The 12619-nt window shown below is 46.6% G+C and overlaps 1 pseudogene; it reads left to right on the top strand.

Annotated features, from left to right (window-relative positions):
• LOC123398461 overlaps positions 1-11575 on the top strand; it is a 117903-nt pseudogene extending 106328 nt beyond the window's left edge.
• The last annotated feature ends 1044 nt before the right edge of the window (positions 11576-12619 follow it).

Raw genomic sequence — 12619 nt, 5'->3', positions numbered from 1 at the left:
AGCGACCTCAACGACGACCAGGACCTCGTCATCGCCTTGGTCCAGGGGTTCTTCTTCCTCTTCTTCAGTAGCAGCAGCAGTTCACTCCTCCCTCTCCGTCGTCTCGTCGCCGTGGGGTTCCCTGCTTCCTTCCCCAAGGTGAGGTGCCTTCCCCCCTTCCTTCTTCCTCCTCGGTTCCATCTTGGAGCCGCCGTGGTGGTGCACCGTGCTTCTCTGGCAGGCAGCCGGCAGCAGGTGCAGGTGGTGTTCGTAGCGGTAGATCAGCAGCAGGTCGTGTAGGGTTGTGGTGATTTCAGTGTCGCAGGTAGCATGGCTGCCTCCCCGCGTAGCTGTAGGCCAGTAGCAGCGTGCAACCACGGCAGGTGCAGGTCCGGCCGACGAGCTGAGTTGTCAGGCGTCCCTGTCCCGTGCAGTGCAGTGGAGTTCGACGTGTGCTGTGCCTTGTCGTGCTCGCGAAGTAGCTAGGTAGAGAGAGCTAGCGCTGAGCAGCAGCAGGCAGTGGCGTAGAGCAGGTGTTCGGGTTGCCTCAGTGACGCAGCAGAGAGCCCCGGCGTCTTCTCTGTCGCCGGCGAGCAGCAGTTTTCGCACAGCGCATGGCAAGTCTGTTGGGAGCGTAGCTTACCTGTTCCAGTTTCTCCCCTCTGTCAGACGTCGTAGCTTAGCACAGTGGCAAGTACGTGGGTTTGTCCTCCTGAGATCCAGGGTTCGAGTCCCAGCGGCGCAAGCCCCCTTTTTTTCTAAATTTTTTCCTTTGTTTGCACCGCATCTCAGTAACTGCAGTTAGCAGCCATACCAGGCAATCCCCTCTGTTCTGTCTAAAGATTGGCAAGCAGCAGGGTGGATTCGGCCTTGGCGTTTATCCAGGGGGTCCTGGGATCGAACCCCCCTTCCCCATTTTTTTTATTACATTCCTTTGGTTTGCTCATATTTTATCTCCTGTTTTAGGTGGGCTTGCTCTATAGCAAGTGAGGTAGGTGTTTTGGCTTAGCATTAGTGTTCTTGTCCTTAATGCTTTAACTAGTATAGGAAAGCATGCATGTATTTAGGGAGCACTTATGTTGAGTGTGTGTAAGTAGCAAGGGGATGTGTGTCTAGATGAGAGGTGTAGAGATTTGCGAGGTAGTATATGTGCATGTGTGTGTTCATTGGAGTGGTGTATGTGTATTCTCATGGGGTTGGTAACATGTGAGTGTGTGGTATAGTGATGCTCTTAGTAGATGATCCTAGGAGCATATTAGATAGAGTAGATATAGCATGTGTAGATTCTTCTTTGTAGTAGGTTCTAGTAATTGTTGACTGCAATAGGTTGTGTGTATGGGGGTAGTGTGATGAAATGTGTGTGTGTGGACCTTCCCACCTTTGCAAGTGGTGCACCTCCTCATGTTTAATATGAGAGAGAGCATGTTGTGTGTGTGGGGTTGGTTTGTGATAAGCATTGGGGTTATTGATGGGCATGACACAAACATGGGGTTCAAACCCCCATGTCACTTTGTCATTGTGCACATGAACTCTACCTTGGTAGTAGTTGTCTTAGTAGGGTGTTTTATGGAGTTGCATATTCAGTTTTGTTGCAAGTTTGGTCTTTAATTCCATGGAATAGGTGGAGCCCAAGGGCATGGATTTTTGTGTGTTAATAGTAGGGGTTTGTGCTCAACACCATTGTGGTGTCAACTACCTCTTGGAGTTGTGTGTGTGCAAACTATGCCTAGACAAAGTGGGCATGTGGCTGGATAATTCCAGATTTTTGAACTCTAAAGATTTCACAAAGTCTGGGATGCTGGAAACATTTTCTTCCCCTGTAGATGAGGATGTGCTGGTCATTCTGTTGAGAACTGGCCTTAGTTCAGTGCTAGTATTATGAACCTGGTATGTTTGTGAAGCTTCCTGTCAATTTTCAAGTCATTTGGAGTCCAGTAGCTTGTGTTTTGATTGCTGTCAAAAAAGCTTCAGAACAGAAACAGAAACTCAGGTGCAGGAATTTTCATTAAGTCCCTGAGATCTGATGGTTTGGGGAAAGTTTGTGGCCTTGTACCTTCTAGAGTTTAATTCCTTTTGCTGCGATTCTAGCTGGGGCTTGTAGTGTTCTTGGTTGGAAACAGCCACACATATTATTTGTCATGTTTGAAGACCTGTAGCTATGTTGCATGTTGCTCCCAAACAGCTAAGATGCAGAAACTGGCAGATTATGTAGTTTTGCCATTTTGTTCAAAGTTTGAGATTAATTGATGTTGTGGTGTTCTACCTTGCTCCATTTCATTCATGTTGGGTTATTACATGTCTTGGCTACCTGGGAATACCAGCCAAATGTGTATGTGGTGTTGAATCTTTCACGTAGAGCTTCATATCTTGTTTCGTTGATTCCCGTTGATCCGTAGCTCCGTTTGCAATGTTCCTTATATGGTTTTGCACCATTTTTACGAGCTGCATCTGTTCATGTCATTCTCATACCTGTCAAAATAGCTTAGTGCACAGTTCTGTCCAGAAACTTGTTGTAGTTCATTTTGCTTGTGCTAGTGATAGAAATAGTGGTGCATGCTCAACTTTCATCTCATGCATCATGTGATTGTTGCATTTTGTGGTTCTGCTGTTCATTGGCTGTTATTATTATGTTGGGTAGCACCGGGAGCGGAGAACGAATACGTGGAGTCAGGAGAGTACGTGCAGAACGATCCAGAACCATTCCAAGCTGAGGATATCACAGGCAAGATGATATGACCTTGATTCCATCTCTAGACTTGTTATGTTAGTTTTTGATTCCATGTCATATTGCTCGCTGCCTACCACTAAAAATATATTGCCTCTTCATATGACACGAGCCTAAACACCGTACTCTTTCCTAGCAAACTTGTATGGCTAGGTAGGCTTGCTCAGCTACTAATGTTAGCATTGTTAGTTGCAGGTGTTTTGAACTCATGTGAGGACATGAGATTGATACCATTATATTGAATTCTATTATTTAATTAATGTACCTATATACTTGGTAAATGACGGGAGGCCTAGCCTTTTGCCGGGTGTCTTGTTCCGTTATTGCCGCCTTAGTTACCGGTTACCGGTGTTTGATTCCATAATGATCGCTCCTAACACGTTCGGGGTTGTTATGGGGACCCCCTTGATAAATCGCGTAGTGTTAAGGCTTGTCCGGCAGGACCCAACTTTGGTGTTAATTGCTAATCACTTAATAATAATCTGCATAGGGAGTAGCTACCCCGAGGTTTCTTAATCAACAACCTGGGCCAGTGCTCCTCATGAGTGTTGGTCCAAACTGGTCTGCCTGCGGGGCCACCACAAGGAAACTTGAGGTTTGGTCCCTGTAGCTAGTTCCATCCGGCGTGTCCTGAGACTGAGATACGCGGCTCTTATCGGGGTCGTCGACACGTCGGGAGGTCCTGCTAGCCTTGTCTTACCTTAGCGGTATATCTTGCGTATAGGAATCCCAGTGAAGCTTTGGTTTGACCCAGAGTTGAGGTTTTCCTCTAAGGAATCCAACGAGATCACGAGATTCGTGATAGAGGATGCCTTTGCGGCCTGTGTTCGTTTGTGATGGACTAGTTGGAGCACCCCTGCAGGGTTTAATCTTTCGGAAAGCCGTGCCCGCGGTTATGTGGCAACTTGGAATATTTTGTTAACATCCGGTATTAGAGAACTTAAACATAAGCTAGTAAACGATGCCAACTGTGTGCGTAACCGTGACTGTCCCTTCGAAGATCTCTCTTCGATCGGGAACACGGTGGGGTTATAAATGCCGTAGGTAGGTGTTCATGATCACTTTCTGATCAAGTAATCCCGACCGTTAGTGTAGACCACCTTCCATCCTCTTTTGCGTAAGTTAGCCACTTATTCTATCTTAGGATGCAGCAGCCTGAAACACTTCACCCCTTCCTTACCCAATGACATGACTAGTTCTGGCACCAAGGTCTTAGATTGCTAAGTCCCCGTGGCTCACGGATTCCTCCGAAACTCCCAGCAGGTACAGGTACCCCACAGGCAGATGATCCCGACGGCACCCAGCTGGCGTGGCAGTACGATGAGGAGACAGATCGCCTTTACGTGAACTATCCAGAGGACTGAGCCGTGGTCGTGATCGTGGGCCTGCAGCGGGTAGCATAGCATTTTCCTTGTTTTGTAGTCCGTACCGGAACTACCTTGTTTGTATCTGCGTTGTACTCTGTATTATTAATAAGAAGACAGTTGAATCCCAAATTGTCTACTTGTAATTATTATTTTGTGCTATGTTTACTTGCTTGCGAAACGCTTAGATGCGCTTCTTTCCTATTCGGGGGCCTCGACCCCCAGATCGGAAAGGACCGCATCTTTGTCGTTACAGCCGGCCTCTGCTGGATCAGGCTGGATCGAGCGTTGGGGTCGTTCGGCGACGCCTAACACAGGTGGGGCGTGCCCCGCGGCTCCGGCGCTTGGAGCTCGTCGGGTGACGCAAGAAGGGCAACAACGGGGCATGGTCGTTGCTCCGATCGTGAGCGGCGGCACGAGGAGGTCCTACGTGGTCCCTCCCGGTGTCGTGGAGGCTTCACGGTGGTTCGACGGATCTGTCTGCGGCGGCAGCAGGCTTCTCTGGCATCGGCTCGTCTGCGTGTTAACCGTTTTGACCTTCGTCCCATTTCCGCGACGCCCGGGCGCTACTTTCACCAAAAAGTTGGCCCTCTCCCAGCCACGGTTCATCGCTCGTCTCGCACCCCATGCAGCAGGGCCGAGCTCATCTCCCGCACGTGCAGCAGGACCGAGCTCGTCTGGCGCACAGTGCAGCAGGACCGACCTCATCTTGTGCACGGTGCAGCAGGACCGACCTCGTCTCGTGCTCGGGGCTGCAGGATGGGTCGATGGAGGCCAGCGGTGACCAGCCTATCGGGTCTCAGCGTTGGGGGTCTCCCAGGGGTGCGAAAGGTGGGACCTTTTTGCCCGTCTCTTTGGTGGGGATGTGTTAGGTTGCGTTGGACGTGGTGGCAAGGTCTTGGATGTCGGGGCGGCGACTCTGGTGGTGGTAGTGCGGTGCTCTTGGGCAGAGCCGTGGCTTGGTGCTGCCCGGTAGCCATGGCCGTGTGGGCGGCGTGGTAGCCGAGGTGTGGCGTCCGGTGGTGGTGAGTGTTGGTCGGGGTGAAAACCTGATCCATCTTTAGACGAACCAGCGGCGGCGTAGCGCGTTCCCTTCTTGAAGGCATCGTCGCGGCTTTCATAGCCCGTCGTGTTGCTACAGGGAATCTTTGATCCTCGGGCCGGGCGGTGGCGACATTCTGATGTCGTAACCTTCCTGAAGGCACTGTTTTGGAGCACACGGTTCGTCATATGCGGCTTCATCTATTTGGGGTGGTGTGTTCACGATTGAGAACTCCGATTGCTTTTGTAGTACTAGAGATAGTGTTGCTGCGTTCAGCGTCTATGTATCCTGCCTTGGGTGTGTGTGTGTTATGTTGACGTGAGTCTATATAAGATGATCGATGTTGATTGCTTTATCTATAAAACGGGTGAAAGCCTTTCTTAATAAAGAATATTCAAAAAATAAAAATGCAGAACTTCACACAAGTTCTTTTCTTCTTCTTTTCTGCGGGATAAAAACTGTTGCAGCCACACTAAAGAACTAGTAGCTACTCAAGACCATCAGGCATCAGTTAGTACTCCCTCCGTACTTTAACAATATAAACACTTCTATATTTATTTATGGAGAAAGTACGTGTCATTGTGTCCTACAAGAATGAGTGATCCGCATCACGACCGGCGATCGAATTCGAAGCCCCGATCGACGGGAACAGTACCGCTCGAGATGCGAGACGATGAGACGTACGTCGTCCTCGCCTGCCGGCCGGCTACTCAATGCGCGCGCCGAGGAATTAAGTCCCAGCACCGGCACAGGTAGCCCTGCAATTATCGGCAACGACTACGTATGCATTTAGTTGTCCCCGTCGTTAGCCCGGTGGCTCCTCGTGTATCTACAGTGCCGTCATCGGAAAGCAGCCGGTCCTTGTAGAGGAATCTCGATCCAGGCAAGCCACGCAGCACCCGTGGGCTGTGGGTGTGGTCGCTGCATCGATCGGGCTCGCCAACTGCATCTGCATGCATGTGTGGTCGATCGTACGTACGCGTTTGCGGAAACAAGCTAGCTGGCTGCGACAAGCAGGTGCTCGATCGTCCATTAGGGCATGTACAATTGTTCCGATGCTGGGTGTCTGTAAAACTTCTCCACGTCACGTATAGATAGCTTAAGCGACGGTTCATACAATAGTAAGTCCATTTTCATGTCACTAACAACCAAATTTTACGAGAAATTGAAACGTAACTTTCGTCAAAGATGGGATCCCATCTGACCAGTTCTCCGTACAATGGCAGAAAGGTTGTCGGTAAGCAGCGACTTTCACGCTACCAGACCGTCTTTATTTCTACAGACAGGCTAAGCCGTTATTTTTCTCTTTCTTTACCACATCATCTAATTTCCTACATGGACTGCATTATAGATGTATGACTGGACATCATTGTACATGCCCTTACGACGTCACGGTACCAGATGGGCAGGTCCCCCAGCTCGACTGAATAACTAATAGGTCACCTCGGCTCGTCCTGATTTATTCATCAGCCTCTGTTTATCCCTGCACCAGCAATCTTTTGTTAACCCACGGTTCAGCTGCGCTAACAGTAGCGCTTAATTTTGGCCATTTTTGGCTGTTCATTTTTTCTTTCAAAGGAAGATAGGAAGAGCGTCTACGGCCACTCGCCTAAACCCCCTCGCATGTCTTGGACAGTCGGCTCGTGAATAACCTCTCAGAAAAACTGTCGTGGCCCACCTATGGGACCTAGGGATCCCTTAGGCCTCGTTTGGTAGGAGAGGTTCGAGGGGGGATTGAAGGGGATTTCCTCGCGTGGCCCAAGAACCCCGCAAAACCTGGAGGGCCCGTTTGGTACAAGGGGTTTCAACGACCCAATCCGCTCCGACCCCCTCCTACAGCCTCCTTTCCATGCGGTTTAGAGCCCTCCAGGGGGGCCTCGTGGATTTGTCGCTCGACCTCGAGGAAACACCCGCAGCCACCGCCACCGCCGTCCTCTCGAGGCCCCGCCTCCCGACCCCTCGACACCCCGCCGCCCAACCCCTCGACGCCGGCGAACTCCTCCGGCGACCCCAACTGGATTTTCCCCAGTCGTAAGTCATTGTCGCCCCTCCCCTTCTCCCCCTCCTCCCCCTCCTGTCCCGATCTGCGTTCGATCTGCACCACCACGGATTGAGTGTCTAGCTTTTTCATTGCCGGCGGGGCGGCGCATGTGCAGGAGGAACTAGCTAGGAGCGAGCCGCAGGCTGGTATCCATGCCGACTGGGGATACTTTTGCCGGGGTTATACCAGGGATCCATCCCTCCCCGGCCGTGAACGAGCCCGTTCGTTCACGCGGGAGGCCGGACGGTTCTAAAAGACCATGACCATCGGGATCGAACCGAGCATTGACAGCAAATACAGTACTAACTCGCCAAAATATCTTTACTAGCTCTACTGTGCATGCCTGTCTTTTATAAATGAGTTATTGATGATGAGGCCAAAGTGAGATTTTGGGAAGATACTTGGTTTGGTTCATCCATCCTAGCAGTACAATATTTGGGATTTGTATCTTATCTGCATTCTGCAATGGAATTATGGAAAAACACAAGTGTCCAGACTGCCTGGGATGGATCTCAACTTAAACTCACATTTAGGAGATCTTTCTCACCAGCCATGATGTAGAAGTGCTATGAACTGGTAGAGGTAGCCAATAGTGTTAATTTTAGCCCTGATGTTGACTCTCTGGTTTGGCAGCTGGAGAAAAAAGGTCGGTGCTCTACTGGTCTAGTTTTCAATCCTGCCGTTTGGAAGCTTGAAGAAAGCCAAGAAGGTCTACTTACAGCTACAAGAGAGCCTCGCCTGGTCTTGCTTGCTGAACTCGTTGGTTGTTGTTACGTAGTACGGAGTACTAATTTCTGGTTGTGATGTTTGTTTTCAGTTTGCTTCCTGCGTGCAGTGCATTCCCTGTGTTTTTTGCCTTGATACTTTGCCGGCGATGTTTGTTTTCAGTTTACCGATGGCATATTCTTCCAGCCCAATGCAGTTGGTTATAATTTGTATGGGGCTGAACACTGAAAGATATCACTGCTTTTTTTAGATAATGATCTAAGTGAGATGCAGTGGTTTTGTTTTGAGATATCACTGTTTTTTTAGACAAGTAGTGCACATGCAGTGGGAAGGTGGGATTGACCTTTACAAAGAATGCTCTTATGTGTTTGGGATTAAGGTCAATATTTTGGGGTATGTGATCTTGGTGAAAATGTATTAGGTGCACACAGCAGTTTGATCTTTGGTTATCTTGGTGAAAATGCTATTTGATTCACTAATCCATGGCTATGTAGTGTTCTAAGTTTCCTCTTGACCTTGTTTTTATTTTGACAGCTTGCCGCTCGGGTTCTTGTTGGGGTGGATGAGTTGCCTCCATCTTCGGATCCAGTTGTGACGCCTAACTTCGGTACTCCTTGGCCTGTTATGATTTTCTATCATGTCTCTATGAAAAACTTGCTTGCATGCTTATTCTAATTTTAGTGTCGAGATGAATTCCGAGATAATCTCACTCACAACGTAATAAGTTCAGGAATTGTTGAAGACTTAGAGTTATATATATTGTTGACTTATTACATGCTTATTTTCTTATTTCTTGCATGCTTATTCTTATTTCTTGCATGCTTATTCTTATTCAAATGTTGAATAGTTATTGTCGACTCAATTGTGTAAAATGAGAGACCCAACTAGATTTCTACATTACATATATTTATATGAGTGATTATGTGTTATCTTACACGTCATTTATTATCCTGCTTGTTGCTTGCCGATTCTAGTTTTAGTGTCGAGATGAATTCCGAAATCATCGACCGAATTCGGAAGGGAAGAAGAGAGGATGATGAAGACCCGATGTCCTTCATTTGGCCCGTATTGCATCGAATGCGTAAAAGAGGATCAATCGAGAGAAAGAAACGACATAGCTCCATCCTATTTGGAAAGAAGCGTGTCCATGATATTCTTACAGGGCATATGAAAAACTGTCTCGTAGCTTATAGGATGGAGCCACATATCTTTAAGGCTTTCACATCTTACCTTAGAAGAGAAAAGTTGATATTGGATACAAGAATTAAGGTGGAGGAGAAGTTGGCCTTTTTTGTACATGGTGTCCCACAACGCGTCTTATGAAGATCTCCAGTTAGAATTTCAACATAGTGGTCGAACATTCCATGAGTACATCAACGAGTTTTTCAACATTCTTCCTCTCTTAGCTAGTCGATTTTTTAAGCCTCCGAGCATTGATGAGCCACATCCAAGAATCTCAACGGGCCCAAGATTTTATCCCTATTTCCAGGTTTCCATCAGTAACACTTCCACAATTTCTTGACTTGTCTAACTTGAAGTTCTTCGTTGACCTTCAATCCATTTTATTTTCAGAACTGTTTAGGAGCCATTGATGGTTCACATGTACCTATAACTGCAACACCTGGGATTGCTGCTCCATTTCGGAATAACAAGGGCACCCTCATCATAACATCATGATTGCATGCGACTTCGATCTACGAATCACTTTCATATCATGTGGCTGGGAGGGTTCAGCAACAGATGCGAGAGTTCTTCAGTCTGCGATGATGACATGATTTAGAGTACCCGAAGGCAAGTTTTATCTAGTTGATGGGGGTTATGCAAACACTCAGTCATTTCTGGCACCTTATCGGAGTGTCCGATATCATTTGAAGGAATTTGGTCATGGACACGCTTGGCCACAGAACCACATGGAATTGTTCAACCATCGGCATGCTATTCTACGCAACCATGTGGAAAGGTCCCTAGGAATTCTTAAAAGGCGCTTCCCAATTCTTCATGTTGGCACACTACATACAATCGAGAACCAAGTGAAACTTCCTGCTGCTGCTGCAGTTCTTCACAATATCATCAAGATGCATAATGGAGATGAGACTTGGCTTGACAACCAGCCCAATAACATAGCGCCAAATGATTTTGTTGATCTCCCAAATGGTGATGAGAATAAATATGGGAGCAATGGCTTAGGGAACTCTTTGAGGGATGAAATTGCAATGCAAATGTGGCACACATATCATCCTGAATAACCAACATTGTGGTGTGTTTTTTAATCATATATACATATGCATTAATCAACTTATGTCATCTTCATCATCTAACAATGTAATCCTTGTTGAATGCAGATATGTATCCAAAGGGGTCTCCAAAGTACAATCTTATGAAAGCTACTGGAAAAAAGGCTTCACACGGTGCGAAGAAGTTGACACCCAAAATTAGAAAGACTACTCCAAAAGTTATTTTAATGCTTCATCTCCGCTTGTTGAATTATAGCAACTCTTGTCATGTTGAGTGTGATCAAGTATTTTACTCTATACATTTGTGCTATGTGTAGTTAAGAAGCCCAGAGCTCAGTGGAACCCGACTCTTGAAAAGGCTCTGGTAGATTTACTTGATGAGCACAATAATCCATATCATAGAGGTCAAAATGGTTGGTCTGCTGAATCTTGGAACATAATGACAAAAATATTCCATGAGAGATATCCCCATACAAATTTCGCAAAACAACAAATCCAAGAGAAACTAAAAGAGTTGAAGAGTCAATACAGGCTAATCAAGGATACTCGAAGGCAAAGTGGTGTTAGCTGGAACTATCATACACACATGATAGAGGCTGACCCACATCTTTGGCAGAACTTGATTATTGTAAGTTTGATAATATACAATGCAACTTGTTTCCTCTTGTTTTCGAGTGATCTAGGTTTGATAAATAATTTCTCTTATATACAGTCCTAGCCAGACATAAGCAAGTTTCAAACAAATCCATTTCCTTTGTATGACAAGCTAGGTGATCTTTATGATGGTGAGTTTAATGGATTTTCATTTGCTACCTTTTTCTTACCTTTATAAAGAATTTCTATTGCTATGTGACCTTTAATGAGAACTTGGGTGCTTGTGCAGGACATATAGCAGAAGGTAATTACAATTTTACATCAATTTAGGCTACACAAGTGATTGACGATGATCCTGAAGTTGAAAGAGATGAGACTGGGTTCTCTTTTGATCTGAATCAGTGCGAAGATGATTTACTCATGTATGATGATCCAAGAGATGCGGCTCAAAGTGATGGTCCAAGTGGAGCTATTCAAAGTGATGATCCAATAGATGGTACTCAAAGTGATGTTACTCGAGCAGGTTCTCCCGGTGGTTCCAATAAAAAGCTAGTGAAGGAGCCCAAGAAGAAGAAGCGGGATGATCCCATGGTGGAAGTGATGGCAAACTATGTGGAGATCAAACGGAAGCAAGCAGAGGAGTCTGCTTTGTTTGCAGAGTCAAAAAATGCCCAACAGTTCACCATCACCAAGTGCATTGCTGTTCTGCACAAGATGGAAAGCATCTCACATGGAGAAAGGGCCGCTGCATACAAGGTGTTCAAAAATGCTGAGAATCGTGAGATTTTCCTCAATGCCACCGCCGAAGATGAAGTGAGCGCCGCCGTGTTCCTTCGGAGCGAAATGGCAGACTTACCTCGGGGTGTCTAAGGTAAGATTTCTCTATGTTCTTCATACTCTTGTGTGTTTACTTTCAATTACTTGGTTGGCTGGATTATGTGTCTGCTAGTCTTAGCCAGATTATGTGTCTGAAAAAAATACTCCACTGCTGCTTTGGTGGTACGAGTAGAATTTGGTAGCTCCTGCTGTGCTTGATAGTTGTTGCTGTGCTTGATAGCTGCTGTTGTGCACGATAGCTGCTGCTGCTGCTGTGCTTGATAGCTTTGTATATGTCCCGTCCTACCTGACCGGATGAACTTTAGATTCTGGGTGGTTTGTCCAGGTGCGATGCCGGGATTTGGAGCAGGGGGGTTTCTCCAATCGGTAGCTTTGCCACGTTACAAAGGACTTGCTCAGGGGCTGCAATTTACGCCTTGATCTTTTAAGTTGGACATGGCGAAATGGAGCTAGAAATGATCCTTACAGAGTTGTAGAACATAGAGGGTAGACCGTATAAGGGCCATCAGAACAGATGTATCTGATCATATCTAGCAAGAAAGCCATGTTAGCACTAGGAGATGTATCTGATCATATCCAGCAAGAAGGCCAGGTTAGCAATAGGAGATTCGCATCGCACCAGGGGCTGTGAACCTTCCTAAACAAAATACATTTCTAGGCATTCCATCGCAAATAAAAGGTTAGCCCGGTAAGAAAGAAACACAAGCTGTTACCTCCTCTGTGTTTAGGTTCAGGATTGATAATTCTGACACATAACTCCGTCGCTGTACACAATAGTTGATTTTTGTTTTTCATTGTTTGCTCATGGTTGTGTGTGTTGCTATTGAATTGGGGGTTTAAATTCAAGTGTCTGATTTACTTATGTTTTTTGTCCCACAATAGTTCCTTCTAGCATTTCACAGCTACAAGAATAACATAGATTTGAATTTAGTCCTACACTCCTACCACTTTGGCTCTTCGCGCAGAATGTTATATGATTATAGTTTGCCAGAGACTTGAGTCAGTCAGATAGTCTGTATTGGACCTTTTTCTTGCTGCTTCTAGTCACTCAACAGAAAACTAGACCCACGGGAACCG

This window comes from Hordeum vulgare, chromosome 1H, assembly GCF_904849725.1.
Source record: "Hordeum vulgare subsp. vulgare chromosome 1H, MorexV3_pseudomolecules_assembly, whole genome shotgun sequence".
Lineage (NCBI taxonomy): Eukaryota > Viridiplantae > Streptophyta > Magnoliopsida > Poales > Poaceae > Hordeum > Hordeum vulgare.
This window is presented reverse-complemented; position numbering and strand designations above follow the sequence as displayed.